The sequence below is a fragment of the Dasypus novemcinctus genome, chromosome 15 (genome assembly GCF_030445035.2).
Source record: "Dasypus novemcinctus isolate mDasNov1 chromosome 15, mDasNov1.1.hap2, whole genome shotgun sequence".
Classification (NCBI taxonomy): Eukaryota; Metazoa; Chordata; class Mammalia; order Cingulata; family Dasypodidae; genus Dasypus; species Dasypus novemcinctus.
Window position 1 is genome coordinate 107,483,925 of NC_080687.1, and position 6,000 is coordinate 107,489,924.

General features: G+C 46.3%; 1 long non-coding RNA gene across 1 annotated transcript in view; it reads right to left on the minus strand.

Moving 5' to 3' along the window:
* The window catches only part of LOC139436558 (uncharacterized), a 166,346-nt gene extending 162,450 nt beyond the window's left edge, over positions 1-3,896 (minus strand). The window contains exon 1 of the long non-coding RNA XR_011645894.1: positions 3,666-3,896. This is a non-coding gene — a long non-coding RNA (uncharacterized lncRNA). The remainder of the gene's footprint in view (positions 1-3,665) is intronic.
* Positions 3,897-6,000: the final 2,104 nt, after the last annotated feature.

Here is a 6,000-nt window from a genome sequence, read left to right on the forward strand (position 1 = left end):
TCAAAAAATGGGCAAAAGAATAGGAACACAGAAGTCTCTAAAGAAAAACTGCAATGCCTAAAAAGCCAATAAAGATGTTAACCTTTGGACTAAAGATGAAAACATCAGTATGATATCTTTTTTTTTACTGATGAAAGCAGCAACGATTTAAAATTATGTGATCAACATTGGCCACTGTGTGCTGAGATAGGCATGCCATCTGTGTTGTTGTTGGCGTTATACCAGTATAATGGTTCCAGAAAGCCATTTAACAACATATTTCAAGAGCCTTTAAAATATCCATACCTTATTCCACTTTTAAGAATCCCTCCCTCCAAGAAAGTTATTAGAGAGATGGACCATCAGTAATGTGTGACAGATAGTTATGGTATTATTATTACTATCACTATTACTATTACTATTCTAAAGCCATGTACTTTAAAAAAAAAGTCTGGAGGTATAAAATGAAAAGCCAAAGGAACGAATCATTAATGATGGAATTGAAGGCACAGTGGCGACTGAGGATGTCCTTGGAGGACAAGGACACTTACCTAGCAGTAACTAGATCATGCTTTTCTTTGTGAAAATTGTATGGATACTTAGCAAAATTATCAACTAGCATGTCTTTGGCAGTTTTATATTCATGTTCCTGTACTGGCTTAAGTATAACCTACATTTAAGATTCATTGCTTATTTTTGAAAGGCTCTTCTGAAGAATTACAAGAAGGGCTCACCATCCCCAGCTAGTAATAACCAATGATTCCCATAAACTCTATGTTCAAACAAATCATATAGTTAATAGTAGAAGGGTAAATGTTATGCCAAGTAGTGTTTATAATTACTCAGGTATCTAAAAACTTAGAGTTGGCTCTTTAATAAGATAGAGAGAAATGATTTTTCTCATGAAGCTACTTTTTTTTTATGACTAGGCAATAAGATCTGTGAATCTGAGACACCTACAGATGTTGCTCAATCCTTCCACTGCTTTCTTGTTGCATGACAGATCAGCCTTTTCTCCATCCACACAATGATGCTAGTTCCAGGTTTTTCAACTGTCTTGGCAGTTGATTGCCACGTTCTTGATAGTTGCCAAATCTTTAGTCCAATATGGATTTCATTGAGCTGCTATTTACTATGTGCCAAATACTCTGAGTCACCCACTCAACATTAATTTCCCCCTTTTATATTACTAAAAGAACCCTGATATTTTTAAAGGTTACTGTGAGCCCAATTAAAATATTCTTCATACTGCTTGCAGCTAGATATGACCACTGTGGTCAGTGAAATATAAGGAAGTTTTTCCAAAGTTCCTTCCTAAATGAAAAGGCAAAGCCTATCAAGGAGGTCTTCTGCTTTTCTTCCTTCTTTTTGGTCTTCCTGTCTGGAACATGGATGTGATGCCTAGAGGAGGCAACCATTTTGTGACCAAGAGGATAAAAGCCATATATTAAGGAAGACAGATTGAAGATCTGGGTTCCTTTATGGCATTGTGGAGCTATTGTATAAACCCAGGACATTCTGTTTCCAGACTTCTTTTTATAAGAGAAAAATAAGCCTTTATATGGTTAAATCTCTGAGATTGAGTTTCCATTGCATGCAGCCAAGTGCAAATCCCAACAAACACAACCTGCAGACTTATGAGGGACTGATTCATCTTTCCACCAAATGGAGACACAGGGTAATCTGTGGGCAGAAGGGGTAGTTAGCTGGGTAACATTTTTTGAAATATATAACAATCTTGTTTTTTTATTTTATTTTTATGTTTACTAAAATTTAATATTGCTAAATGTATATTTAATACTGTAAAATATTAAAAATTAAGATTTAAATAAAAATAATTTAAAGTACGCTTTAAACAATGGTTCCAGAGTAGACATTCGATTGACATGTAATGGAGCAGGCAATCACCATTTGAAGAGTTGAGTATCATTTTATCTTCAGAATGGATATCACATCTTCAATTGGCACTTCTTATAAATAAGTCTTTACTGGTCAAGTTGTAGTTTAAGTATTCTTTTCATGGTTTTACCCATAAGCTCCAAAATCAAGTAGTTTTTTTGTGTGTGGTTTTGTTTTGTTTTTTGTTTTTTGTTTTTTTTTTTTTGGTGTGCATGCAACTTTGCACTTGCTTTATTAGAGAAGTTGTGGATTTACAGAACAATCTTCTTTTAAATAGAAGATCCTCTCCCCCTATTTAGCCAGAGGCATCACTTGCCTCAGGGAGGAATAGGATAGTTAAACCAGGAAAACATAGACAGAGGCAGGAGAAAAGTAAAGCCTAATAGCTTACCCTAAGGTCCAATTTGCAGAGTAAAGGCAGAATAAATGCACAACCGTTTTCTTCTTTAAAAATCAGTTTTCAAAATATTCACCAACAATTCATTCACCAACAGTAACAAGTGATGACTTAGGTTATTTTAGAATCATTATAAATTTATAGATATAATCACATCTGATGTGTTTTAAAAAACTGCAGTTATCTTTTTTGGATGCTCAAATTGACCCATCTTTGGCTGAACCTATTTAAATTAGCTCCTGAGTCATTTGAATACAACCCAGTAGTGGTTGATCTTTTCTTGCTTTTTGAAAATATTCATAGATGAAATGATATAATGTCTGAGATTTGCTTTGAAATAATGGCAGAGGGAAAGGGGTAAAGATGAAATATAATTGCCTATGAGTTATTAATTACTCAAGCTGGTGATAGCCACATAGAGGTTCATTATACTATTGCCTTACAATTGTCTCTATTTGAAATTTTCCAAAATGAAAAATAAAGATTAAAAAATCCAACTATGGTTTCCATAAACGGTTCTTGAAATCCTTAGTCTGGAATACCTGGCTTTGATGAAAGAAGAGAGAATTCTAAATTCCCAATACTTCCCTTGACTACCAAGAATGAGCCCAGAGTTCTGAAGATAGAATTTCACTCTAAGTCAGAGGTAGTGAGCTTTCAAGATACAAGGGCTGTTCCCCTCAACTCAAGGAGGTTAAGAAGAACCTTCTCTGCCCTGGGGTGAAGGACAGGAAAAGGGTGGAGGGTAAGGAGAGTGGAAAACTCCAGCTAAACAGCCTCAAGCCTCCAAGTGTGCGCAGCTCTTGGCAGTTCTGGGGGATTACAGGGTCTGGGTAAGAGGGGCTTCCTTCAGTGACGGGTTTGTCTCTTCTCACACACTGTTTGGTTCAGATTCCTGCCAATAATCTTCAACAAGCCAGACTCAGTTCATTGCTCTCCAGATAGAGCAGGAAAAGAGAGTCCTGAGACTAGAATTGGAACGCTACCCGTGACTCCAAAGCGCAGCGTGTCTTGAGTCCCAGTTTCATCCCCCACGAAATTAAAGGTTAGTCCGCAAGCCTGCTAAGGACCCTTTAGTATCCCAACCACCCAAACCTGAGACTCCTGAAACCCTGGGCCCCACAGCCTCAGGGCCTTTTCTCTACAGGTTTTTTCTATCATTCGAGTGGGGACTTCCGCTGCCTCCTAAAGAAAGAAGTGACTGATATGACTACTATTTGCAGATAACTGAAGAGAAGAAGATACCCTTCACGGATGACCCTAAAGTTGGCAGTAATTTCAGGCTTCAGGAATCAGGCACGATGCCAAATGGTAGGGTTTCTGGGCTCTGCCTCGGCTCGCCTATAAATCCTGACCCCCTGCCCTGATTCCCGTCGCACTGAGAAGTTACCTAAGAGATGGTGACCAGCCTTGGCCTCGGCGGCGCCAGGATACGTAGAGCTGGAGGCGCAGCAGGTGAGCGCTCAGGCCGGGCTCCCAGGGCAGAGGGGGCGGAGGGCAGGGGCCCGCGCAGCGCCGGACGCTGCGCGCTGGGACCACCGCGGTCAGTCTCCTCCAAACGCGGCCTGGGCGGGCGGGAGCGGCGGCGAGTGCGAGCCCGAATCCGGGCCTAGGAGCAGGGGAGGGGGGAGGAGGGGGGAGGGGGGGCGGCGGCGCGGGGTGGGGGAGGCGGAGGCGGCGGCGCGGGGCGGGACCCGGCTCAGGCAGCGCCGGGCGCGCGTCCTCGGTAGGAGCCGGTAAGTGCGGCCACTGCGCTCCCTGCGCGCAGCCACGGCTCTCTCCGCTTGCCAGGCCAGGTGGCCGGCCGTGGTGGTCGCTGTCCCCGGGGCCCCTCTGCCTACACCACCCCCCTGGGCGCAGGCTCACAGGGCTCCTCCGCGGTTCTGGGCCCCCAGGCCGGCTAGCACGTGGCTACTCTCTCGGCTCCGGGCGCGGTTTCCCGGCCCCCGCCTCTCCCTCCAGCCAGCCTTACTCTAGGCCCGCGGTGAGGCGCGCGGGGCAGGTCCTGCCGTCCGAGGAGACGCGCAGAGGGAACCCCCCCTTCCTCACGCACCCACGACGCCCCGGGGAGACGCAGACCCTGCACTTTCCCCGGCCGCATCCCAGATCCCGGCTCTGGCTCGCAAGTAGGGCGCCTGTCCTTTATTTTCCTTTAACCAACCAGGGGAAGTTTGGGGCCCTACGGGGCAAATTTAGTGCGGGCTGGGGGCGCAATTCGCGGGTGGGGCAGCTCCCAGGGCGCGGGCGGTGGGCAGAGCTGGGCGTTCGCCGGGCAGTCGTGTGGGTCCTTCTGCAGCCCGGGCGTGGTGAGAATCCCTGCGCCGGGTGAGGCGCTTATCACTGGTGCTAAAGCAGCACATCTGCTGCCGGCCGGAAGCTCAGGGGTGGCTTCGGGTCATCTTGGGAGAAGCAACAACTAAGCCTGTTTGCACCTGTGCTGATGCTCCAGGTCTGCTCTGCAAACCTGAGCTCCCTCAAATCTCAGCGTTTCACGGGTGTGTGTTTAATTAGCTTATTTTACACCTGAGATGATCTCAGCGCATGCCTCCGAAATGGAGTAAATCTGTTTTCAAAGAAGAAAAATTTAAAAAGTAATCTTCTGATTAGCTTCCCTCTCCCAATATTATACTCGTCTCCCTGTGCGTGGAGAATGAAAATTCTGCTTTTCCATACCTAATCTACTAGAGATTTCAGTGTTGGGGTTACTTTTTATAGATTTTTGGGGGGACAGAGGTATTGGTGCAGCTTGAATATTTTTTGTTGTTGTTGCTTTGTTTTTTTAATTAAATTTATTTGTCTTTAGTGGGCCATGGCAGGACATACAATGTCCAGCATCTGTCCCTGCAGCACCACCCAGGACAACTCCAAATCCTGAAAATGCACCCACATCATATCTCTTCTTCCCTCTCTCTACCAGCTACCATGGCCACTTTCTCCACATCAATATTACAGTTTCTTCCCTTACTAATCACAATAGTTCCCCAGCAGAACACCAGTAAGTCCACTCTACTCAATTCCTCCATCCTGTGGACCCTGGGGTGGTTATGTCCAGTCCCCCTCTACATCAAGAGGGGGCTTAGATTCCACATGGAAGATGGATGCAATTCTCCTCTTGCAGTTGTAGGCACTCTTGGCTCCCTGGTGTGGTTGATCTGAAATGCACATTGCTCTCTCGAAGTAGCTTATTTGTTGAGGAACCATTTAATGCTTTAGGAGTTGAGTTCAGTTTACTCATTCATCAATTTTTTATATGACTAAAATTTTGCTTTTTAAAATGCGGTCACCCCTCGGGCTGAAGTGTGGTTTGCTGGCCTGGCGGGGGAGCGGCCGCGGCAGGCTAAGCCGCTGCCCCCATAATAGGGTGGCTGGTCGGACTCACCGCCACCCCTGAAGGGAGCTCGGCATGGGCGCAGAGTGCCCTCGGGTCTCCCCTTCTCGGCAGCCATGCTTCCGCGGCTGCCCCTCCTCCCAGATGGCGCCACACGATGCCTGTGGGGCGGCACCCTTCTTCGTCTTTCTCCCTGCACAGGCGCAGGGCGGAAAAATCCAGTCTGCCCTTTTCCCTCCCCCCAACAGCACCAACAGCTGGGCGTGGGCGGGAAACTCAAGTCTGCCCTCCACCCCAGCAACAGCAGCCACCAATCCCTAAACCCTGCCCCTTCCCCCAGCAACAGCGACAGCCAATCCCTAACCACCACCCCTCCCCCATCCAGTACCGCCCACTG